Below are 27725 nucleotides of genomic sequence, written 5' to 3' on the forward strand. Positions count from 1 at the left end.
ATCCTTATGAATATAAAAGAGGAACTAAATAATTAAATAATAAAAGGCTTTATTAATAAATCATGCGATTATCCTTTAGAATCATTCATTTTGTCTTTTGATGAAGTCTGTGCTTTAAATTGCATATATCTATATTATATATTAAAATGGCTTATAACAGGGAAAATCCTGGGATTCTGCACCGTTACATTTGGTAAAAATATTAGTCCTGTGAAAACACGTGTAAAGGAAAAGTAGTTTGAATGGACATTGTGCTGGTTTGAATCTTTGGTGGACCCCAGAAAAGCCATGTCCTTTAATCCTCCTTCAGTATTGCTGGCTAGGAGCTTTTTGATTGTTCCCATGGAGATGTGACTTGCCCAGTTGTGGGTGGTAACTTCTGATTAGATGATTTTCATGGAGGTATGTCTCCACCCATTCAAAGTGGGGTTGCTTACTGGAGCACTTTAAGAGGGAATCATTTTGGAAACAGCCACAGACAGAGCCTGCACTGCCAGAGACCTTTGGAGATGAAGAAGGAAAACACCCCCAGGGGAGCTTCATAAAATAGGAAGGTTGAAGAGAAAGCTAGCAGACATCACCATGTTTGCCATGTGCCTTTCCAATTGAGAGAGAAACCCTGAATGTCATCAACCTTCTTGAACCAAGGTATTTTTCTCTGGATGCCTTAGATTGGACATTTTTGTAGCCTTGCTTTAGTTGGGACATTTTCAAGGCTTGAGAACTGTGGACTTGCAACTTAATAAATTTTCCTTTCTAAAAGTGTTTTAGTTTGCTAGCTGCTGGAATGCAACACACCAGAGATGGACTGGCTTTTAATAAAAGGGGATTTATTTTGTTAGTTCTTCAGAGGAAAGGCAGCTAACTTTCCACTGAGGTACTTTCTGACGTGGGAAGGCACAGGATGGTCTCTGCTGGCCTTCTTTCCAGGCCCCTAGGTTCAACAACTTTCCCCGGGGTGATTTCTTTCTGCATCTCCAAAGGTCTGGGTTGAGCTGCGCGCGCTGAGATGAGGTATGCTGAGCTGCTTGGGCTGGTACTACGTTGCATGCTCTCATTTAAGCACCAGCCAATTAAATCAAACATCATTCATTGCAGCAGGCATGCCTCCTAGCCAACTGCAGTTGTAATCAGCAACAGATAAGGTCCACGTACCATTGACTCAAGTCCACAGCAACAGAACTAGGTGCCTTCATCTGGCCAAGTTAACAACTCAATCTAACTACTACAAAAAGCCATTCTGTTTTAGGTATTTCACATTCCAGCAACTAGCAAACTAGAATAGACGTGAAAAGAGATTGCCTGCCAAATAATTGGAAAAAAAAATACATTTGATATGAGAAAACACAGAATTGAAGATCACTTCTATTTGGTACAAACTTTTGTGAGTTTCTAAGAAATTTTGATCATATAGAGATTATTTTTTTCAATTAGAAATATTGTATGATTAGAGAGGAGTTGGTTGAAGTTATCAACTATTTAAAATTTAACCATAAGATGGAACTTTGCAAATTTCAAGTCGTTTTATAAAAATTTAACAGTAGACATTATTGAAAAAATAAAACCTGTCAAGAATACCTTGCCATGATAATAAAGACAGTTAAATTTAGTAAACTGATTATAATTTGATTAAAGTATACTAATATGTACTGAGATTAATGTCCCATGTATGATGTTTTAGTGTTCAGATCATAATTAAAAATTTCATTTTGTCCAGTTATGCACATATGTGAACATTTTACACTTTGTAATATCTCAAATAGAACCAATTTATTGATTCACCAAGGTTAAAAAATCTATCCATCAGTCAATAAATAAATATTTCAAGAATTTATGATGGTAGTAATTTTAATGCTCCCTTTCAAATGTTCAAATTTGAAATAAAACTAAAACCATCATTTATCTATAATTGCTATACCATTTTATTCATACAGTCTTGGATGTCTGTCTGGTTGCTAATATAAATGTATTTTCCCATATATCAACCAGGTGGTCATTTGTTTATATAAAACTTATTATTTTCTGTGTATTTTTATTCAAAAATTATATACAATTTTCCAATAATTAGTAGAAGCTTATCAATTAATTGTTTTAGGTTTTCTATGTAAATGATTATAACATCTGTCATTAATCAAAGATTATACTGTGTTCTCATTGATTTTTATTTCAATGTTATTTTCCTAATCTATCTGCACTGACAAGTTCCCCGGATATTGGGCTTTCTTGATACTAAATTGAGTTAGTTAGGTTAAAATGGTTGCCTAAGATAGATTTTTGTTGTTGTTGTTATATTCAGGAAATATCCATAGGCCTGAACATTGCAGTTATTATATTTAGTTATTAAATTCAGGAAGTATCCATAGGCCTGACTTTATTAATTAAAAATGAGTATTGAGTTTTGTTGCATTTACTATTAGTTCTCTGATGGCCATTACAAGATTTTTCTCCTTATGATATTATTACCATGATGTATTTTAGTAAACTTTCCAATATTAACTCATTTGTATTTTAAATATGAAATCTACTTGGAATTAATGTTTTTAACACTTAACATCATTCCGGATTCTGTTTGCTAGCATTTTCTTTACAATATCTGCATTGATATTCACAAGTGAGATTGGACTTTAGTTTGTTATTAAATCAATACATATTACAAATTTGAAGAGCCCATTCTCTTGGTGAGACTTCAGGGAAACTCAAGTACTTCAGCATTGAAGGTGGAAGTTTAATAGCTGTTAGATGCACTGATACTCTGTTCCTTTTGCAGTTTTCTTTCAATCCTCTTTCTTAGGGCTTCATTTTGGATGGCTTCTACTGCCATGTCTTTAAGTCCACTGATCATTTCTTCTGCAGTTTATAATCTGGTATTAAGCTGTTCAGCTCATTTCTTATTGCAGTTATTATATTTTTAACTCTATTCAGTCACTTTGATTCTTCTTAATAGTTTCAATTTCTCTGTGTTCATAATTCTCTTTAGATACTTGAACATATTTATTAGGTATTTTTTTTCCTTTCTTTTCTTGTCTGCTAATTCTAATCACCCTTGTTGTTTCTGGGTTCTGGGTCTGTTTCTGTAGACTGATATTTTCCTGATTATGGATCACATTTTCTAAAATGCTCTCTTGTCTGGTAATTTTTGTTCAGATGCTGCATTTGATGCCATAACTTTATTGTGTGCCTGGATTTTGTACTCTTTATCTAAAAAGGATTGGCTCTTTTCTGGAAAGGAGTTTTATCAATTATTCTTAAATTTTTAAAGGCTTGTTTTTAAGAACTGTGAGGACTGGTCAAGGGCACTTTGGGATGCTTTTGCTTTACTCCTTAAGTGTGAACTTTCTGGGGTCTCTACTGTGTACCTGGGGAGTTCAATAATTTTTTTTTTACTATAACAGTGTGGAACTCCAAGCTCTGGTAAGCATCAGGAGTTGTTTAGTTTATGGCTCCCTAGAAGTCAATTTCTCCAAGCAGTTGTTTTTGGACCTGTCATTTGAAGTTTCACACTGCAAATGCACAGCTTAGTATACTGTCAAATGTTCAAGGAGATCTGGGGGCTCATAGAGATTCCCATGCATATTTATAAAAGTCCATGTTCATATTTTTCTCTCCTCTACAGTAATTTTCCCAGCAAATTCCAGATACCTCAGCCTCCCGCAAAGTTTTCTCTTTCTCTTCTTTTCAGCAAAATCATTGTGATTTGCTTTGATTTCTGTTCCCTACACAGAACTCCAGAAAGTATGCAGGTACAATAAGTCATAGTAATCCTAGAGTTTAATTTGTTTCCTTTCCCTGCAGGATCACTATCTTCATTACCTCATTTAATGTTGATATGTAACTTACATACATGATTTATGTAAGTTTTATATATTTGTTCCAGATATTAAGTTGATAACAGTGAGAGAGTTTATTCAAAACCACTTAACCTATCATAGATGCAAGTGGATGGTTCATATAAACTTTTTATGATAGACTTCTATATTTTAGAGAAGATTTGGCTTTACAGAAATCTTATGCAGGAAACACAAAAAGTTCCCATGTAGCAACCACCTCCACTCCTTCTACCCAATTTCCTTTAATTTACCTATCACATTGGTGTGGTACATTTATTACAACAGATGGACAAATATTGATACACTGCTATAAACTAAAGTCTAAAGTTTACATTAGGGTTCATTCTTTGTGTTTGACTATAGGTTTTACAGATGCATGATATAATATAGCCATTATTTTGCACAGAATAGCTACATTGTTCTAAAAATGCCCTGTACTCTTCTTAGTTATTCCTTTCCCTTTCTCCTGAACCCAGGCCATGAATGGTCTCTCTCTTCTCTCTATTGTCTTGTCATTTCCAAAGTTTTATAGTTGGAAACATGCATGATGTAACCTTCTCAGCTGTTTTTTTTTTTTCATTCGGCAATATGCATTTAAGTTTTTTCCATGTCTTTTTATGGTTTGATAGCTCATTTCTTTTTATACCTGAATAAAATTCCATTGTACAGATGTACCACCATTTTTTTATCCATTCACCTCTATTGAAAGTCATCTTGGTTGCTTCAAATCATATAAACTTTCTAAAAATTAAATTAAAAATTTTGACATAAGGAAGCTATATTTATCATACATTAAATGAAATGCACTTACACAAGGTTTTGTTGTCACATTGAAAATATACCTCAAAATATATACTTATCTATGTCTCAGTCTTTGCTCTCAAAGGGCTCACCATCCCTTAGGAAGACATAGCACACTTTCATCTGAAAATATAGCATGAATTTAACTCAGTATGGAAAAATCCTACCTAAATGTTCAGGGGGGGGGCACAGTATTAGTAGAAAAATCCAGGCAGGAGATGGTATGGTACTGGGTCAAAGTGTAAAAATAATTCAAGGTGAAGAGAAGTCAGGAAAAAGTTGAAATGGAGTTAGAATGTTAAATATTTTTCTGTATAGAAATGTGAAACACAAGCATAAAGCTCAGATAGAAAGTTACATCAAGTGAAAAGCTTCAGACAAAGATTAGCTAACATGAGACTGGGACAGGTATTTTCTTTTATTCAGCATATCACATATTTGAAATGCAGTAATGAGATAAAAACCTCCACCAGCACCTTTACTTAGTTTAGCATGGATTATTTAAGAGAAAAAAAATACAAACTCAGTATAGTGAGAGATGGTGTGATATTGAATTGAATCAGAAACTGTGCTTAAGAGAATATTTAAAGAAATCTACCTCTCGAAAGATAAGCATTATTTAGTGAAATTTGATGGTTGGGAGAGGGAGGAGAGTGTGCTCTTGGAAGAGTATACAGTAAATATCAAGTCTTAAAAGTAAGTAAAGAGCAGTCCATGGTGGCTCAGTGGCAGAGTTCTCTCCTGCCGTGAGGGAGACCTGGGTTCAATTCCCAGTGCCTGCCGATGCAAAAAAATAAATTAAAAAAAAAAAGCAAGTAGAGGGTAGATGGATGGTTCAGTGGTAGAATGCTTGCCTTCCATGTGGGAGACCCAAGTTCAACTCCTGGACCGCGCACCCCCACCTCACCCCCCCAAAAAAGGCTAGTAGATACAAACACTATTGAAGTACCTTAAGGGTAGCTAAAGTATAAAGTTGAATAAAGAGAGAATTTATAGTCAGCAAGATGCTAAGTTACTAAACATTTTCATAGAGGCAAAAATATTTAAAGTTTGCTGTTGATTGTTTTGTTTTCTATTTATATATTCATATATATTCATTTATTAATATTAGAGAAGTTGTGAGTTTACAGAACAATCATGTATAAAATTCAGGATTCTCATATAAATTTCTCGTCTGTTTTCTTTGCTTGCTTGTTTAGTATGATTGCTAAATTCTGTTTTTGGTAGGATGTGTATATTGGTATAGAGTGTAGATTAGAAGGGGGATGAGGAGCTTACATGAGCTATTTAGGTTGTTCTGAATTGTAGTGATGCAGGTATGACACAAATGAAAGTGATAGATTCAAGTCATTATGAAGAACTAATCAAGGAAACATATTTACAAAACGTACCTTCCTAGTTATTCAGATACATTGAATATCTTTTGTTATTGATAAATGTGTTTAGTTGCTTATTTGCAGCTTGCCTTGCTTCAAATAGTGTCTAAAACAGAGAGAGTCTAATGTTATAATTTTGTCAGTAACTGAAAGAGAGGACTTAAAAAAACAAACAAACACAGGGACATTTTGACTCTAAGTAATTATTAGGTTCAACAGGAATGGAAAATTCAAGAGAGTAGAAGATGATGATTAAGACATGCTGCATTTGATATGACAGCAAAATCATCTGAGTGAGAATCATTATGGGAATTTGGAGATAAAGACCAGGTAATATTTCAAGGCAGAGCTATATGAGGCCAGAAATATATACTTAATGTCATGTATATAAAAGGACCAAAATAGAAGCCATCAAAATGGAAAAGGCTCTCAAACTACTTTAAAAACTAAAAACTGGCCAAAGACTGAATCATGGTGTATGTGTATATTCTTTATGTTTTGTTTTTTGTAAGTTTGATTGTTTTTCTTTTTTTAAAAAAATTTTCCCAAAGGTCTGAGTTTTATTAAAGATTGGCCTTAGAATGCCTTTTTGCTACTCACACTTTATTGTTACTGTCTCATCTATCCCTGGGAGGTTAAAACATATTCATACTTTTCAGTATGCATGTATCTTCCATAGAATGCAACTTTTGTGAAAGCAGTAGAGATTTACCATATTTGAAATAAGATAGTAATTTTTAATTCCAATGAAACTAAAAAATGATTATTTCATCTCTCTTATGTGTGTGGTATGTTTGTATGTGTATGTGTGTTTGTCTGTGTGTAGTTTATAAGTTCATTTCTTCTAATAAAAATATTAATTTCATTACTTTTATTCAGTTTTGTACACAGGCCAAATTAGATGAATAGAAGCCTGAATTATAGGTGATGTAAATAATGCATTTGTACTTAAAAGAAAAAAAAAACTCAAATTGGGTATCAAAAGCATTGCATACCATTACATTTACTTTAAAGAATTGATAAGAAAAGTTTGCAGAGGAGAGCTGAGGTCAGCAAGATGGAGCATTGAGATACTTCAGGGTTCTACTCTTTAACAGGATTTTTGAATGAGCAAAAACCAGCAGAATCATCTTTCTCAGAGCTTCAGAAAATAGTTGAAGAGCTACATCAATTGAGTGAGTAATGAAGAAGTAAAAAACAATATTAAAATGGGAGGAAAACTTCATCATGTCTTGACCCTTTTCTTACTCCTTTCCTGGCTTACTGCAGAGTAAATTCATGATCTAAGTGTGAGTCCCTGGTCTTGGTTCAGGGGGAACAGAATAACCTTTAAGCACATAAAATGGTGCATATACACCTACACCAGTCCATCTTGTGTCAGCCTGAAGTATGGAACCAGGATACATGACTTCCACTGGTCCAAGAATTTCCTATGGATGTAGAATATATCTCATAAGGGAGATAAAATGCTGTGAGGAAACAAGACCACAGATGCCTGGGGTAAAGGATGATTGGCTTTAATACTATAATAGCACCCCATACCAGGAGAAAAGACTGCATTTCCTAGAGACAGTAGGGCATTTGAAGTATAAATGCTTATGGGGGAATTCATCAGACCATATATACAAGCCCAGGGAATGATGTATTTCCAGAGACTGCAGAAGGCCCTACGCATTTGTGTTTGTTGTTCTTTTGACTCAACATACAGCTGGCTAAGATCTAAAGGAGCACACTTGCACAGAGCAAATATACAAAGCCTGAGGAAGGTGTTATTAAAATTTTTCTAAGTCAGTTCAACAGAAGATTTGAAATAATCAGTATGAGCATCATAAAGAGAAAAAGAATGAACAAAATAAACAGAAGTTGAGAACTGTAGAAAATCATAAAACAGACCATATATATGTATCATGGCAGATCTAGAAGAAGAAGACAGAAAGGAGCAAAAATAAAAAAAAAAAAAATTGAAGAGATGATGACTGAAACATTCTCATATTTAGTGATATATACATCCAAGAGCCCAAAAAATTCCAAACAGAACACACTTAGAGATTTATAATAAAACACATTATAATAAAGCCATTGAATATAAAAGACAAAGAAAGAATCCTGATTGTAATAAGAAAGACACAATCCATCCTTTAAAATGGAGCTTTAAGAATTAGTGCCAATTTCTCAACAGAATCCATGGAAAAGAGAAGAGAGTTGGATAACATATTTAAAGGGCTAAAAGTAAAATTTCGACAAACAAGAATTCTATATCAGGCAAACTATTCTTCAAAAATGAAGGACAGCTGAAGATTTTCACAGATAAACAATAGCTGAGGGAGTTCATAACTACTAGACCAGAATTCATATATGAAATGCTAAAGGGAATTCTTCAGATTGAAATGGAAAGACATTAGATAATAGATTGAAGCCACATGAAGAATAAAGGTCTTCAGTAATGGTAAAGACAGGAAAAAATAAATGACAGTACTATTATATATTTGATTTGTAATGCCACTTTTTACTTCTTACAGGGTTGAAAATGTAAATGCATAAAATAAATGATATATCTGTGTTCTTGTACACACAAGCCATACAGATGCAATTTGTGACAAAAGTAACAATATAGGGAGTGGGTTGGTGTAGTTTAAAAGCATAGTTTGTGTATGTTATTTAAGTTAAGTTAGTATCAAATCAAACAGAATTGTTTAATTTAGGAGATAAACAGAAGGAAAATAAATAAAAATATATATACAGGAAGAAATGAGAAGGTACTTGAGATGGTTTCCTACAAAAGATAAGCAAAATGCAAAAACTTCACAGTAGTGGAATAAATGAGGAAAAAAAAGTTATGACTTTGACAAAAGTCAAATTTGACAAAAGTCAAATAGCAAAATGATAGAAGTAAGACTTGCATCATCAGTACTTACTTTTAAGGTAAATGGTTGAAACTCTCCAGTTAAAATGCAAAGAATGGTACAATGGGTGAAAAACCTTGACCCAACCGTGTGATGTTCAAAAGAGATAATCTTAAATTTAAAAAGCACAATTAAGATTAAAGTAAAAGGACTGAAAACACATTCCATGCCAATAGTAACCAAAAGACAGTTGAGAAGTTATCTGAGATAAGAGAAACAAGTCAAAAACTGTCACAAAAGACAAAGAAGAACCCAGTATACTGAGAAATGGGTCAATTCACCCAGAAGATATAGCAATTATAAACACATATGCATCTAAAAACAGAGCCCCAGATATATGAGGCAAACACTGATAGATTAGTGAAGAAATAGATTATTCTATATTAATAGTAGGAGACTGCAATACACCACTTTTAATTAAGGATAGAACATAATGGAGTGAGTGGCAACACAGGCTTAGGCAAAATAAAGAATTCTAGAAAATGACCAGTTATTACTTACACAACACAAATGGTACAAATGAGCAAGGGAAGAGATCCCAGCATGGTCAGTCCCCAGGAGGTGAACTGCTCAGGTCAGCATCAGTGAATGGCAGCTCTGCAAGTCATGCTTCACTTTTGAGTAGAGAGACACCTGGAATGCCTTGAAAGGAGTATTTATACCCACTCACAGTAAGGGGCCTGCCACTGAGAGTTCTTGCCCTGGTAAGCCACTGGATTAGCTTGTCCCTAGTTTTGGGTTTAAAGTATGGTCAGGCCATTCCATTAGACCTAACATCTACAGGCTGATGAATGGACACATTAAAATATCTACACACAATAAAAAAGGAAGAGGGGGTAGATGAGGTTGGGAGGCTGCCACCAGGCACATCCATGACTTCTTCTGGCCTCTTGAACAGGCCTAGCATACTTCTCTGCACTAGCTCATACAACGTAAGCCAAACTCCCATCTCAAACACAAAGATGGAGATAGGTCAAGACTACCAATCTATGGCTTTCAACGTTGTTGACAGTAAAGTTTTGGTAACACCAGTCACTGCAACACATTAGGAGGATTTTACCTATGCACACCACTACACTAAGTAAGGTGATCAGGTCTGTCTAGAGTAATGATTGCATCCATACACCCAACCCACCAGAAGCCCGCTTAAGAAGTTCTACATATAAACTGTACAAAGTGTGTAGAGGTACACTTTGCAGTAGATGGGTTGCAGTTGGGTTATAATCATCTCCTAATCTACCTTCCCTGAGGTATTAATACACATATACCAGGAGGTATTAGCAGTAGCACATATACCTCCTTATGATGCTAGGAGGAAGTTTAAGGCAATGTGATTATGAAGCAGTACTTTGGATAGAAAGTACAGTGATGTTTGCTGAGCCTGAAGAGATCATGCTGTAAACTCAGCAATGTCAGCCAAGGTAGTTGGTATATTGTATCGGGTATTCCTTGGATCTTACTCTGAGTCAGAGCATTAATAATTTGCCAAAAGAGGCAAATCCAGTATAATGGGCCATGCCAGGCAAATCACACTTTGCTTGAGATAATAAATTGAAAAAAATGACTGAAGCATTTGCCATTATCTTAATAACAGAAGTCATTGCATTCTGACGGTTGTCCCAAGGATGTGGAGAAGAAGAGTACACACCCAGTGGCTGTGACCTTGTCTTTATGACAAAGCATAAATGAAGAAATTCCTGAGTTTAGTTTAAATGTGAGACAGTGAAAATCAGCTCCTTGAGTGGCAATCCAGACTTAGTAAAGGAGAGTTCATATGACAGATCCAGCAGTAGGTCAGGTTCCCTGCTGCTGCAATGGCCTCATTCAGATGAAAGCACTTTCTTTCAATGTTTCTGTCAGGCTGAATCTGTAGAAAACAAGAGATAAGATATAGAGCAGTAACTAGAACTGACAGAGTGATCATGGGGAGATACTTTTATTGGCCTCTTTGTGCTAACTTCTTTTCCCTCTAAGACCACACAATTTGTATGGCCCTCACCTTAAGCTATAACCTCACCTCTTTCCAATATTTCTGAGTGCCTTACCTACTCTTCCAGCCCACTTCCACCTTTTCTTGGTAGATTGGAATTGTCAGGACTTCTTCAATATATCCCATGACCATTCCCAAGGGTATTAAAATAGGAATTCTCACTAACTTCTAATATGTGCACATCAGGCCTCAAAGGTCCAGCCTACTGAATTGTCACCACATGTATGCTAAAGTCTTCTAGACCTGCTTCCATCATTCCACCCTTCTACCTAGCAGCCTTAAACCACCTCCATTTTGGGAATCATATAGATGGTGTAATGGGATAAAATCAGGATGATCCTGACCACGGCTGACAAGGAGAGTCACAGTGGTGTGTCTTTTGTTCCCCCTTTGGGACCAGTTATTATCTTGAGAGTAAAGACTGATGGGCTGTAAACCCTGGGTTCATTTCCCATATTAATCCCTTCCTTGTGTTAGGAAGCAGGCTGCATTTTCCTTTTAGAACTGTGAGTTCACTTCCACAGAACCCAAATAATGCAGGCAATCCATCCAGTATGAAAGCTGTCAGGGTGTAGACATCAAAATTTCATTTTCAGGAACCCATTAAAGTTCTCCACAGTGCTGGCTACCTATGATGTGGAAGGGCCATCTAATTCTATGAATCTGGACCCGTTATTGAATTGATTGCACAGAAAAGCAGGATAATTGGTCAAAGGAGACATCATTTCAGTATCCAATGGGTAGCAGAGCTGCTTTCTCACGGCATTTCATGTATTCACCACATCAACATGACAAAAGAAAAGAAAGGGCCTGGCCTGAATAGATGTCTACCATGACAAAGGCATAGGACAAATCTTGGGATGGTCAGACAGGAATGATGTTACACACTTGTCATGAGCAGAATGGTGTGGCCCCTCTGGGAGTAGCTACTAAATGCCCTTTTCCAGTTCTGTCTTGTAGTTGACATTTCTCACATTGGCAAATGGCAGATTGGACCTCTTTTAATAGGAAAGATACACTGTGCTACTGGGTCTATAATTTTATGGTGTTAGAACTTCAATATCCAATTCAGTTGAGGAACCACAGAGTAGCAGAAGCAGCCATGGAAAATTCAGCTATTTCGTGGATGGCACTGAAGTAAGACTTTGTCCTTATCCTTTGAATATGGATCATCATCTTCCTTTCTTCCAGGATCATTTCTAGCCTCGTCTGGTGCAAAAGCAGCTTAGTGCATCCATCCAGGAAACAACGGTTACTACCCAATCAACAGTATATGCTTTCAGCTTGGTTAATCCATTAGTGAACCAGCATGGAGCCTCTGGTAGATCATCTTTGAGTAGGGATCCCCAAGATGCCATTTCAGGGGAGAAGAACACTCATCTGGTGCTGTAACAAGTGTAGAGGACCTCCACCACCTTCTCATGCAAGTGTGTCACTCTCTGGGGGGTGGAAGAGCAAAATCCTGAATGTACCACTTCCTTTTGACAATTTGATGATGCTCTCTTGTTGGACACTGCTTGAATAAGTGTTATGATTACCCAGGACCTAGGACATGATGAGGATTTCTAGTCTCAGGAAGATGTTAAAGCTTATCATAATGCTTTCCATTTCCACTAAGGCCCAATAGAAAGAGGTGTAGCACTGGACTCCATCTGTGATCTTTTTGGTCTTAAAACATAGGTCTCTGAATTCCTATTGCTCCTTTCTCCTTTCAGGGGCATGATTCCATGTGGCAACAGCCTGTAGTTCAAATGGAGATCCAGGCTCCAGAGATTCTACTGAAAAGGTAACTGAAATGGCCAATTTTCCCTCTTGCAAGTTCTTCTCTCTCTTTGTTGCCCACTGGGAAGTATCTGCCTTTTGTGTAAGCCATATAGGGATGCCAGGAGGATGCCAAGATGGCATCAATATGTGAAAAACCCTGTCAATTATTGGGCCTTCTTTGTATCTGATAGGTGACTTCAGAAACAGGAATTTGTTCCTTACAAATCAGGGATCCAGTGCTGAGCTCCTGCCTATATGCTGAGGGTAAAAATACATGGGACCTCGGGCACCAAAGGGTGTTCAAGCACTGATAGTTTATATTCAGCAATCATGTTTTACTCACATTTTTTACTGGCTACATCACACTATTATAGGCAGAGATGGAGTAGTGGAGGACACAATAGAAGATCTCACATAAGTTCAGCAATGTCCTTATCCCACAAAAGAGGAGATATTGCCACTGTTGGGCAATACAACATGGATTTGGAGCACTGGGGGTGTGTGATCTGTCACCTGTCAAATGGTGATGGCTGGAATTCACTGAGATAGGAAAATGTATCCTTGAGGATAATACTGAGATGCACAGCAGCGCATGATAACAATACCTAAAATGAATCTCCTGGTGAGAAACACAACCACAGGGACATCTGAGGGCCAATGGGATCAATCTCCATGGTAGTGGTAATCTCCCATCGTCATATCTGCATGGGATGTCCAAAAGTTCCCAATGTTATTTGTCATGTCCTCCCTTCTGTGTCTCTTAGACTAGTGGTGACCTAGGCATCTGTACTCAAATGGAATATAAAGGTTTGTTCACTGTCTACAAATTGTATGTGTACTGGAGCTAATGGCCTTTGGTCTCTGAGGTGGTTCAGTGTCCTTGATTCCACTCTTGAGTCATTTTTAATTTATTCAAGTCTAGATAAATTGGTCCCTACTGGTGACCAGCCTCCTCAGTTAGGGCCAAAGGGAGAGGCAGATGTTCAGAATCTTCTTTTCTATTGCCCATATTTAGGGATTTCAGGGACAGGATCAGTCAGGAACAGTCTGTCCTTGTTGAGCCTATGGCCTTTCTAGTTTATATTTCCCCCCAAAGATTTCCATTATGGATCCTGTATATCCTGTTCTTTGGAGCCCTTTGCTCTAGCAGTGACAAGAACTTAGCTTTCCAGGTTGGGGTCCCAAGAGGAAGGGATGGCCATAAACCAATCTGCAGGTCTCAGCACTTGGTACATTAACTGGCACATATCTACTGTCCACTGGTCTGACTCCCGTTTCTGTAACTACAACAGCCACCCTACTAATATGGGAGCCTGCACACCAAGCAAGGAGGGTGTAATAAACTCACTTTATCACATCTCCTAGAATAAACCCTGGGATGAGGAGAACTAACTTGTTGCATCATTCAAGTGGCTCCTTTCTGCTGCAATCATCACTGTCCCATCAAAAGTGGGAATCTGTTGATGGACTAAATCCCTCCAAGAGGGGTGGAATATCCAAGCACCAACACTCATTTGTTGCAGCATAACCACGGTCTTATTCCCACCACTCCAAGTCCTAGCTATAATGTGGGGAAGGTTACCCAGAACAGGAAAGACTTGTTCAGCTTCCCAAACAATCCAGCCGGATAGAAGCTATGGTCATGGAGTATGAGGGTCTACACCATCAGCTTCTCCTCCCCCATCACCTGTCTCTTTCTCCCTTAATTACAACTGACTAAGAGCTTTTTGTAGGATGTGGTTGGATGCAAAATGGACAAACCTTCTCCATTAAGCCTGGTGATGAAAGAGGTAGTGACATCCTTATTATAAACTTGGGACAGCCATGAAAGGAGAATTTTTCCAGTTTTCTGTCCATACCTATCTTTCAGATTTCATATATCCTTTTCCATAAGAGTGCACACTTCAATTTTTACTTCTGGATCCCCATTTTCAATTTTAATAGTCTCTGGTATAATGACTGGTCTCACACTAACCACTAGTTAAGTCTGTGTAGCCAGAATGTGGGTATGTCTGGTTCCAGAATCAGAACAGATATTAAAGGTCATGAGACAGGGAAGTGTAATCTGGGCAATAGAAGCACCAACCACACTGATCTCAGAGAGAAACCAGCTAGCCAATTCCCTGGCATTCATGGGAGGATTCTCAAAGTGCCATTTATTGCTTCCCCACCCCAAAGGATGGAGACAGCACTCTTAGGTCACTCAGTTGTGGGTTAGTATTCCATCCAGCTTGTAGGGCAGAAGTGAACCTTCAGTTTAGTACACAGAGACATGAGTCCCATGTTGCTTAAGATGCTTCTATACAAAAGGAGCACAATAATGATAAAAAATAAAGGCAAAAACACCAATCCACTCTATGCTTCCCTGTGCAACCTGCTTACTGTGCCAAAATCTGTGGAACAATTTACTGCATGGTGCACCATTGGAACACAGGCTTAGGCACAGCAAAGACTTAGAAAATGACCACTTTGTTATTTACATGGCACAAAAGTTCCACAAGAGCAAGAGAAGAAATTACATTGTTTTCAGCACACTGTGGAGATTAATGTTTGGGTCAGGGTCAGTGTATGCCTCATTTTGTGTTGGAGATGAGAGATGCCTATACAGTCTGAGAGTAGGTATTTATTCATCCCAGAGGTAGGGTTCCCTGCCACTGTGCACTACTTTCCTGATAAAGATCTGGAATTGCTTGATCCTAGTAATGGGTTTAAATTATGGCCAGACTGTGCCATTAGACCTAACATCTCCCTCAGTCTGTGGGATGGAACCATATTTGAACATAGGCACACAATAGAAAAGGAGAGGTGGGGTTAGATGAGGGCTGGAGAATGACCATCTAGACAAAAAAATTAGTGTTTCAGTTTGTAAAAGCTGCTGGAATGCAATATACCAGAAATGAAACAGCTTTTATAAAGGGAATTTATTAAATTGCAAGTTCACTGTTCTAAAGGCTTGAAAATGTCCAAAATTAAGGCACCAACAAAAGGCTATCTTTCCTCAAGAAAAGCAGATGCTGTCTGGGAGCCCCTCCATCAACTGGGAAGGCACCTGGCTGACATATGCTGGGGTCTTTGGCTTCTGAACACCTGCCAGCTGGAAGTATACATGGGGACTTCTGCTAGTTTTCTCTTCCAGCTTCTTCAATGGCTTTCCCTGGGGGTATTTTCCTTTATCTCCAGAGGTCTCTAGGCTGTATGGGCTCTATTGCATATTCTAATTCTAAGGTATTTTCCAAAATGATTTCCTCTTAAAGGGTTCCAATAAGCAACTCCAACTTGAATGGGTGAACATGAATATCCATGGAAACTATTTAATCAAAAGTTACCACCCACAGTTGGGGGGGGGAGCATATCTCCTTCGAAACAATCAAAAATATCCTACTTAGCGATATTGAATGAGGATTAAAGAACATGGCTTCTCTGGGTTACATAATAGCTTCAAATGATCACAACAACAAAGAAATAAAGGACAGAATACTACTATAACCCAAGTGCACCAAACTGACTTACATCAACAACAACCACATAATACATATTCTTCTCAAGTGCACAAGGAAAATTATCTAGGATAGATTATACTTTAGGTCAAGAAAAGTGTCTCAATCAATTAAAAAAAATTGAAAACATCAAAGCAACCTCCTTGACCACAAAGGAAATAAACAAGAAATTAATATAAAGAGGAAAACTGGAAAATACACAAATATGTCAAAATTGTACAATATGCTCTTAAACAGCAAATGGGTCAAATAAGAAATCAAAGGGAAATAGCAAATTACCTTGAGGCGAATGAAAATGAAAATAAAACATACCAAAATTTATTAAATGTAATAAGGCAATGCTTAGTGTGAAATTTATACCAGTAAATGCTTTCATTAAAAAAGAAGAAAAATTTCAAATCAGTAACCCAACCTCATGTCTAAAAGAACTATGAAAAGAAAAGCAAACTAAACTCAAAACAATCAGGAGGAAGGAAATAATAAAGACTATAGCAGAGATTAATGAAATAGATCATTGAAAAATAGAGAGAATTTAATAAACCAAACTCCTGTTCTTTGAAGTTTCAATAAAATTTAACTAGACTGACAAAGAAAAAAGAGTGGTTGCTAATAAGTAAAATTGGAAATAAAAGTGGAGAGATTACTACTAACCCTACAGAAGTAAAATGTTTATAAAAGGACACTGTGGCCAATTGTACACCAGCAAATTAGATAACCTAGATGAAATAAATTTCTAGAAACACACAAATTATCTAACCTGACTCAAGAAGAAATAGAAGAGCTCAGCAGACCAAAAGAAGTAAAGAAATTGAATCAGACATTAAATTGTCCCAAAAGAGGAAAGTTTAAAATCAGATGGCTTTGCTGGTAAATTAAAAAAAAAAAAAAAAATTCCACAAAGAATTAACACCATACTATTCCTGCTCAAAATCTTCCAAAAAAATGAAGTTTGATGCTTAGCTTCCTAGACTGCTCAAGCAAATTCCATGCAATAACTAGGCCTAAACAATGGGTATTTATTTGCTAATGGATTTGAAGCCCAGAAAAAATACAATTCATGGCATCATCAAGATGGCACTTTCTCCCCAAAGACTGTAGCAATGTGGGTCTTGCTGCTAGAAATTATTGGTCCTTAGCTTGTAACATGGTAAGGCACATAACAGTATCTCATGGTCTATCCCTTCTCTTCCACACACATGGGTGGGCATCTCTCAGCATCAGGAGCTCTGTTCTATCCATTCAGGAAATTATTTTTCCTTAAATTGTCCCCTCTCTGTTCCTTTATTTACAGAAAGGCAGTGGTCCTGCACTAACAAATCTTGCGAAATTTTGTTGGCTTTACATATATTTCACAACTACCCAAACTAGTCATTTCTGCTTTCTTTGTGCCCAGGATTTCATTTCTCAAATTACCTCTTTCTTCTGTCATTTTAATATAAGCTGCAAGGAGACACCAAGTTGCACTTTCCACACTTAGCTTCAAAATCTCCTCAGCTAACAGGCAAGTTTGTTTGTGTCCAAGTTCTACCTTCCATTTGACATCAGAACTAAATTTCATCAAGTTTTCTGTCACTTCAAAACAAGGATCATTTTTCTTCCAGTTTCCAATAACTCATTCATCATTTCCTTCTAAGGCCCCATTGGAAGTACATTTAACAACTGTATTTCTTCCAACAGTCCCTTCAAAACAATCTAGACTTTTTTTTTTACCAAGCATTCTACAATTCTTCCAGCCTCTACTCATTACCCAATTCCAAAGCCATTCTGCATTTTTGGTATTTGTAATAGCAGCACCCTAATCTCCTGGTACTAGAGTCTATTTTAGTTTTCTAAGCTGTTCAGGAAATTACCATACAATGGGTTGGCATAAACAATGATATTTGTATGCTCAGAGTTTTGAGACTAAGAGAAAGTCCAAATCAAGCCTTCATCAAAGCAATGTTTTCTCCTCAAAGATCTCAGCATTTTGGGGCCAGTTCCTGGCAATTCTTGGTCCTTACCTTGTGAATTAGTTAGGATTCTTTAGAGAAACAGAATCAGCAGGAGCTATCCACAGATATAAAATTTATAAAAGTGTCTCACTTAACTGTGAGAATGTAGAGTCCAAAGTTTGTAGGGCAGGCTCCAAGCTGGTAATGCCTATTAAGATCCTCACTGAACTTTCAGGAGAGGACAGCTAGACAACTGTGGGAATGGAAGAGTCCAAAATCTGTGGGGCAGGCTGTGAAGCTGGTGACTCTGATGAAGGGTCTGGATGAACTTCACAGGAGAGGCTTGCTAACTGAAGCAGGAAGAGTGACTGTCTCTTCTGAATCCTCCTTAAAAGTCTTACAGTGATTAGATTAATCATCACTCATTGCAGAAGACACTCCCATTTGCTGACTCAAACACAATCAGCTGTGGATGCAGCTGAAATAATCATGATTTAAGTCCATGAAATGTCCTCATAGTAACAGACAGACCAACCAGATGACTGAGCACCACCACCTGGCCAAGTTGACACATGAACCTGACCATGACACCTTGTCACAAGGCAAGTCACATAGTGGCTTCTCCTGGTCTCTCCCTTCTCTTTTGGGTTCTGTTGATGTTCAGCTTCTGGCTGCTCCATCTGTGGCTTAATTTTTGTCTGACTGAATTTCATTCCTTTTTTAAAGAACTCCAGTAATAGGGTTAAGATCCATGCTGACTGAGGTGGGCTACTCCTTAACTGCAGTAATCTTATGAAAGGACCTACTTAAAGTGGATTCACACCCACAGGAATGGGTTAATTTTAGGAAAATGTTTCTCTGAGGTACATATAGCTCTAAACTACCAGAAGGAAGGAAAACGCTTCAATTCATTCTGTGAGGCCAAAATCACCCTCACAGCAAAGCCAGATAAAATTTACAAACCAATATCTGTAGTGAAGATAGATGCAAACATTCTCAACAAAATAGTATCAAGCCAAATGCAACAGCACATTGGAAGGATTATACACCAAGACCAAGTTGGATTTATTCAAGTAATGCAAGTGTGGTACATATAAGCAAATCAGTGCAACATACCTACCACATTATTATAATGAAGGAAAATATGAGATTTTCTCAATTGATGCACAAAGATAATAGACACAACCCCCAAATTTTTCTTGGCAAAAACATTTTTAGAATGAAAATAGAAGGGAACTTTCTAAACATAAAAGCAACTAAAAGAATAAAATATTTAAGAATAATTTTAACCAACAAAGTGAAAGAAACCCATAAAACATAGTTGAGAGAAATTAAATAAGATGCAAATAAATAAGAAGACATTCTGCGTTCATGGATCAAAAGAGTTAATATTGCTAAATTGTAAATAATGCTAAAAACAATTTACAGATTCAATGTAATCCTGTTAAAAATTCCACAGCCTTCTTTGCAGAAATGGAAGGACAAAGTGCTCCAAATAAACAAATCTATCCTGAAAAAGAAGAACAAATTTAGAAGGTTTATGCTTTCTGTTTTCAATATTTATTAAACTACTGCAGCAATCAAAACAGGGGTATACTCATGGACACACAGACATATAGACCAATAGAATAGAAGTTGAAGTTTAGAAATAAACCTACGTTTCTAAGACCAGTTGATTTTGACAACTGTGTGAACACTAGCCAACAGGGGAAAACTTGTCTTTTCAACAAACGGTGCTGGGAAAACTGATTACCTACATATAAAAAGTTGAAAATGGCTCCCTCCTCTAAACATACATAAAAACTAACTCAAAATGACAGAAACCTGAACAGAAGAGCTAAAAATTCTAAAACCCTTCAAAGAAAACATGGGAGAATATCTTCAGGACTTTATATGAGGCAATGGGTTCTTAGAGGTTACACCAAAATCAAGAATTTGAAAAGAGAAACAGTGATAAACTGGATCTCATTAAAGTTAAAAAGTTTTCTGCATCAAAAGCCATTATGAAGAAAATGAAAAACCGTTATGAAGAAACCTACAAAATGGAAGAAACTATTTGGAAACAGAGTTCTAATAAGCATTTAATATCCAGAATATATAAAGAACTCTTGCAACTCAACAACCGAAAGACAAGCAACACAATTAATAAATGGACAAAGGACTTAAACAGACATTTCTCCAAAGATTTCCAAATGACCAGTAAACACATAAAAAAAGAATGCTCAGAATCATTAATCGTTAGGGGATTGAAAGTCAAAACCACATTGAGATATGACTTCACACCCAGTAGGATGGCTATTATTAAAAGTAATTGTAATAATAACAAATATTGGTGAGGGTGTGGAAAATAGCAACCCTTATATATTGTTGGTGAAATGTAAAATGATACAGTTGCTGTGGAAAATAGTGTGCCATTTCCTCAGAATAATAAATATAGAATTACCATATGACTTGGCAATTCTACTGCTAGGTGCCTACACAAAAGAATTGAACAGATATCTATACACAATTGTTTATAGATGCATTATTCATAATAGCCAAAAGGTGGAAGCATTCCAAGTGTCCCTCAACAGACGAATGGGTAAACAAAATGTGGTACATACATATAATATATATACGTACAATGTAATATTATTGAGCAGTAAAAATTAATGAAATTCTGGTACATGCTGCAGTATGGCTGAACCTTGACTACATCATACTTTTTTAGTATCTTTTTTTAAAAAATATTCTTATTGACACATCTTCACACACATACAGTCCATACATGGTATTCAATCAGTGATTCACAATACCGTCACATATTTTTGTAGTCATCACCATCATCATTTTTTAGAACATTTGCATCACTGCAGATAAAAAAATAAAAAGAAAACAGAAAAAATCCATACATCTCATACTCCTTACTCCTCCCTCTCATTGACTACTAGACTTTCCATCTACCCCATTTATTTTATCCCTTATCCCCCTATTATTTACTTATCTTTTTTCCATACTTTTTGTTCTTCTGTCCATACCCTGAAAAAAAGGAGCAATAGGCACAAGGTTTTCATAATCAATTCATAAAAGTTATACTTTTATATAATCATCTTCAAGAATCAAGGCTACTGCAACACAGCTCAACAGTTTTGAGTATTTCCTTCTAACCACTCTAATATACCGTATACTAAAAAGGAATATATATTTAATGCATAAGAATAACCTCCAGGGTAACCTCTTGACTGTTTGAAATCTCTCAGCCTATGGAACTTTATTTTGTCTCATTTCTCTCTTTCTCCTTTTGGTCAAGAAGGCTTTCTCAATGATGCTGGGTCCTGGTTCATCCTGTGAGTTTTGTCCCATATTGCCAGGGAGTTATGTTCCATGTAGAGGGGAAGGCAATGGGTTCACCTGCTAAGTTGGCTTAGAGAGAGAGGCCGCATCTGACCAACAAAAGAGGTTTCCTGGAGGTGACTCTTTAGGCGGAATTTTATCATTTCTTTTGCAGGAATAAGTTTTATAAAAGCAAACTCCAAGATCAAGTGCTTGGTCTATTGATTTGGTTGTCTCCACTGCTTGTGAGAGTTTCATAAATTCCCCAAATGGGGAACTTGAATATTTCATCCTTTCTCCCCAGTTCCCCAAGGGGACTTTGCAAATACTTTATTCACTACTCAAATTACTCTGGAATATAAGAGGGGATCACACTGACCAGGACAAACTAATAAAATCTCACACCCTATTGAAGATTTCATGTATAAATGGTGTTCAACTAAACTGACCATACAAGTTAAATTGGGTGATGTGCTATTCAAAATATAAATTTTCCACCAAATAGACATCTCTCCTCTTGGCATCACATAGAAGTTGAAGTTTTAACATATGGACAATATCATCCTTTACCCTGTATTCTGATTTAACTTAGTCCTATCCAGGTAAGCTTCCTTCATATCTCTATTCAAAGTCGGATCGCTTTTTCAACTTTAAAATAGTTCCTATATGGAGTACTGCTGACTTTCATAGCTTCAGAGCTCTAACTCTGAGTCTCAGTTGTAACATAAATGCCCAAAGTTTTGAAGATATCATAATAAATGAAATAAAGCAGACATAAATGACCAAATGTTTACAATTCTAATTTATAACATACTAGAATATGCAAACTCATAGGGTCAAAAAGTAGATTACAGGTTAAAAGGAGTTTCAAGGGTGGAAAGCATGGGGATTTATTGCTTAATAGATAAAGAGTATCCGTTTGGAGTGTTAAAAGCTTTGGTAGTGGTTGGAGGTGATGGTAGCACAATAGTATGCATGTGGTTAATACCACTGAATTGTGTACTTAAAAGTGGTTAAAGTAAGAAATTTCATGTTGTGTTTATGTTACCACAATACAAATAAAGAAAAACAATGACCAGTTTTACATGTAATTAAGACTGATTGGTAATTAGGTTTATTTTTTCTAAATGTAAACACTTTTAAGCACTTGAAACAAGTCAACTTAAAGAGGAATTATACCAATTTCCACAGCTTTATATCTTGTTTTCTGCCCCCATGAAGAGATGCTTCATTTCCAATTGCATCAAATACTGGGTAGAAAATTGTTTTGTGATTTCAGAAATACACATAAATCCATGCAAAGTAATTTATAAAATTCTGCCAATTTAAATGAATTGAATATCAACTTAATTAAGATTGGGGAAAAGGTGTAGTGATGTAAATATCTGAACAGTAACATGACCCTCCTGTTTCTGATTGCTTTCCATTACATCTTCAGTGAAGAAGGACCACCCAGATTCCTTCTTAGTGCCCTTTCTAAATTTCTTTCAGACAATGATGCCTACTCATAGTATTAATTTCTCTCATCTGGTTCTTCGTTTTTTAAGTGCTGTATAACTATTTACACAGTACCATAAACAAAATTGTTCTGAGAAGGATTGAGGTCTTTATTTTAAGAGCAATGTAGAGTCCTGAAGGACTTTAATTAATGGAGAGACTTGCACTTTCAAAGGATAACTGTGGTGCAGAAGAAAAAGATTTGATAGGGGCCGGAGTGGATGAGGGCGACTGGCTAGTAGACAATTCCATTGCATCTTAGAAGAAAGGTGATGGTGACTTGACTTAGGATTCCATCAGATGGACTGTTAAATAAAGTACTTAACTGCTTAAAGCTTCTGAGATATTCCACTGGTTTAATCTAAGAAGGTCTGGCAAAATCATCACTATATTTCCATGCTTGGGAGGCACATATGTCAAATGAATCTTGGCATCAGCTAACTCTATATAAATACATAAAGTGGAATTAATGAGACCTGTTTACTTTATTCATAGTCTTTTAACTTCCTAACTGCAAAATCCAGAGGAAAGTACATATTAGGAGATACTCAAATCTAGGATCACCATTCCTAGATTCTACATGTGGCTTTATACATTTTCTTAGTCTCATTTTGTTTCCTTACAAAAGATGCATATGATGAAAAAGTTAATGAAAATTAAATAATTTTGGATAGTACCATAAGGTATTACTTTGTTAACACTATACATCTTCTTAGATTTCCTTTTATTTTCTTTAAGTCTTTTCTCTATCTCTTGTCACAATCAAAAACTACAATACTATCCCATTCCAGAATCTCTAATAGCAACTGAATAACACTAATGTATAACCATTTCCACAAACCAGAAACCTAGAAGCTAAGTTTCACTCTCCCAACCATCTGTATCTACTTTCTCACCATGTTCTGCATATTTTATATTCCAAGCAGTTTTAAAAACTATACGTTCCCTAGATCTCACCACCCACATCCTAGTCCCCTCCCCCAAATTATGTTTTTAGCAAAATCATACACTTAACAGTAAACTCATATTCATACACAAATTTCATGTTTACAACCACAAAGAATCTAAGCAACTACATAAACAGTGTAATATGCCACCATTCTATATCCAGAAGAAAATTATAAATGCCATCCCACACACGGACTTCATTTTAGCAATTGGAAACCATGTGCCTAGTTTTCCACAGAATCGAACTGAGACCTCATCATGTTCAGGCCAAATTGGCTAGAAAGAAGTTGTCCAGGGCTGTTTGAGTTTCAGTGCTGATGAAAAACAAAATTTCCAGGGTTTCAAGACCAGATTTCATGATCTGTGTTTCTGTACTGTTCAATTGAACTTTGCCTTCTAGAGCAGGTAAGTTGTTAGTGGAAATCCATTCTGCTTGGGTTTCTGTGTCAAATGTTTCAGTGCTCATGGAAAATCTGGAGAGTTTCAGAGTACTGTCCAGAGGCTGATGAGGGCTTCTATCTAAAAAGAAGTTTAAATTCTTAAACTTAAACATTTCAGGTCTAAGAAGTCAGACCTTTAATATCAAACATTTCAAGGCCTAAGAAGTTAGCATTTCCCCTACAACTATAGGACTTAGCAGAGGTATCTGCAGACAAGCTACTTTGGGTCCCAATGCCCAGGGATTCCCAGACTGATTCAGTGTTCACATTGCTAAATTCAGTCTCTTCCATTTGATTTTGGATATTTGCACCTGAAAAGAACTCTTCAATATCAAAATCTATTCTGGGATTTTGGGTTGGCCAGGGGAGCTGTGTGTCGGGTCCAGAATTCATGCCAGATAAAAGACTGTGATTATCAATGTTTGACTCAGCAGTTTGCTTGACAAGATGTTTTCTAAATCACTTAATAAATATATGGTTTGGGTCTGATTATCTGTCATGGTTTTGTGAAGGAAGCATACTATTCTGTTCACTGAAGTTTGTAAGTGCTGCAGATTTCTCAATATCTTAATTTAAAGTCTTAGGGTCATTCTGAGATAAATCACAATGATTTACAGTATCTGCTACCAAACTTGCTTATAATATTATCTGTAGAAACCCTGGGTGATGACTGGACATTCTCAAAAATGTCTTCACATATTACTATTGAGTCCATGTGCACCCAATCATCTGTGGAACTTTGTCCTCCATTGGTTTGAGTTTCCCTGGAGATCCCACGTGACTGAAAACAAGTACCTAAAAAAGCATCAGTCTGAACATCAATAGATGAAGTTACTTTAGAAATGGGTAGCAATGTTTGAGTCTGAACACTGATAGGAAGTGAAACTTGGGAACTAAATGACAAATAAATTTGAGAACAAGATGAACAGAGGAGTCTGGGGAAGCTCACCATGCAGAATGCATGAAACTTGGTGAGGCATGAGACAGATCTGTCTACATAAGGATGGAAGAAATGCTGTTCTTCTGTCATGGGTTCCCTAGTTGTTGCAAAGTAGTAGGTGGACACTTAAGCACCTTTGCTAATTGGCTCACCAGCACTGGGATTCAGTTTTTGTGAGGTAGGTTCTTCTGAAGAGAGCAAGACTCTGAATCTAGGCAGAGGATCAGGGTCCCTATGGACAAGGGAAGTAAATGGTGCCCATAGCAGAGCCCTGATGATTGACACCTATGTCCACAGGCTTGGTCACAGTAGGCACAAAGACAGGCATAGGAGAACACTGTATAACAGCCAATGCCACTTGTGGTGGGTTTTTTTGCATGGGCAGGCATTGGAAATTGAACTAGGGTCTCCAGCATGGCAGGCGAAAACTCTGACACTGAGACACCGTCGCACCACCTAAAAGCAACTTTTGAGGATATCTTCTGAGAACATCTTTGAGGTGTTATTAAGAGTCTGATTTCTGGCATTAGGGCTGTAAGAGTTTTCAAAGAAAGCTACTATTTCCTGAGTATCTGATCTAGAAACTTCTATTTCTTGAGTATATGATCTAGAGGTTGGTTTATCGGTCAATGATTCAAAGGTCTTTTTTGATAACTTCTGTTATTTATGGAGTTCGTTTTTCGTTTCTTACTAGATGAACTCATGTGTTAACAAAGATGACATGGTCAGTTCAGTAGGTATGTGATTAAAAGGTAGTTCTACCGGTCTAAGGACAGCCACTGTTCTCTGAAAGGTCTTGCCACAATCCTCCATGTGTATTTTCAAGTCCAATTCAGTGCCAGAGGAATTGCTACACTTACTATATTTATGCTTCTTTTCTGCATACCTTTTCAAAAAGTGCTATTTTACAAGACAGAATTGAGAGAATGGTCTTTCAGGGCCTCTTAGGGCATCCTTCAATTGGACAACAGTAGAATTTCAGAACACTTTTCAAATCTTTTCTTATTGTTGGAATGACTTCGCTGCCCTGTAGGCTGCGGTTCGTGATCAGGTGCATCATGCATGTGGAATGCAGGGTAAGATCTCGGGGAAGCTGCACATTGTGCACAGGTTGTTGGTGACACTGCCTGGTCAGCTCATTCACCAACCACTGGGTCAGCTTCCAGGCAGACAGCACTGGGGCTTGCTAATGCGGGCTGCAGCTGGCTGCCCTTCAGCTGTTCTGGGGGATCTCATGGGCAGAGGGGGCAGTGGCTCTCGTATTTTATGCCAGAGCAACCCAGACGCATGAATCCTGAGCCGTGAGCCCTGGGCACTACCTCCTCAGAGGCTGCTGTGGCTCCCATAGGGCAGGGCTGTGCTTATAGTCCCTCAAGTAATGTCTCTATCGTACTGCAGTAATATTCTATTAACACTTTTTCCACAAAGATAATTCCATCATTTTTGTGGTCAGAGTGGCATTTTCCAATACCTTTGATTACTGGGTATATTTGTTTGTTTGATGCTGCCCGAATGCAATACACCAAAAATGGATGACTTTTTAAAAAGGATTTTTTTTTTTTTTTTTTTTTTGTCATGGACAGGCACCGGGAATCAAATTCCAGCATGGCAGGTGAGAATTCTGCCACTGAGTCACAAAAGATGAATTTATTAAGTTACAGATTTACACGTGGCTGGCTGGCATCTACTGGTCCTCGTTCCCCATTCTATTGCTTACAGTTTCTGATGCCGGTGGTTTTCTCTCTAAGCATCTGTGGGCCTTCACTTAGGTCCTCTGGGACACAAGTCTGGGCTCTGACTTGCATCTCATGGGAAGGCACATGGTGACATTTGCTGGATTCTGTCTCTCCAAACAGCTGTGTCTAAGTGCTGCTCTTTCTGTCGGCACTCCAAGCATCTCCTAATGTCTACATCTCTGTTGACTCTGAAGAAAAATATTCTCCAAGCATCTGCATCTCTGGTTTCTCCAAAATATTTCCTCTTTTGATGGATTCTAGTAAGCTAATCAAGATCCACCTTGACTGTAGGGTAGAATCATGTCTCCATTTAATGAAAAGACCACACCCACAATTGGGTGTGTTACATCTCCCCGGAAGCAAACCAATCAAAAAGATCCCACCCTACAATATTAAATTGGTTTTAAAGAACATGGCTTTTCTGGAGGTACACAACAGTTTCAAACCAGTACATTGGGTAAACTCCCATCTCTAGCACTTCCTGTTCTATACTTATCAATGTGTACAACTAGGGTCATTTATTGCTTTTAGCATAAAGAGGTATATCTTAATATGGCCTGATGTTTTTCAAAGATAAGGCCCCTATCTACCTCTGAATCCTCATTTTGCACTGCATCTTCACTCCTCATTTAACATCTACACTAGAATTCTTTCACTTTCTCAAATGTACCTTGACTCTTGCTATATGCTGTTTCCTCAGTCTATAGTTTCCTTTTTCACTATTCCCAAAATATCCTATTTTAAACTTGTCATTTATATCTCA

The 27725-nt window shown here is 37.1% G+C and overlaps 1 pseudogene; it reads right to left on the reverse strand.

Moving 5' to 3' along the window:
- Positions 1 to 24070: 24070 nt before the first annotated feature.
- Positions 24071 to 26283, reverse strand: LOC143663363 (ATM interactor pseudogene; annotated as a pseudogene).
- Positions 26284 to 27725: the final 1442 nt, after the last annotated feature.

This window comes from Tamandua tetradactyla, chromosome 19 (assembly GCF_023851605.1).
Source record: "Tamandua tetradactyla isolate mTamTet1 chromosome 19, mTamTet1.pri, whole genome shotgun sequence".
Classification (NCBI taxonomy): domain Eukaryota; kingdom Metazoa; phylum Chordata; class Mammalia; order Pilosa; family Myrmecophagidae; genus Tamandua; species Tamandua tetradactyla.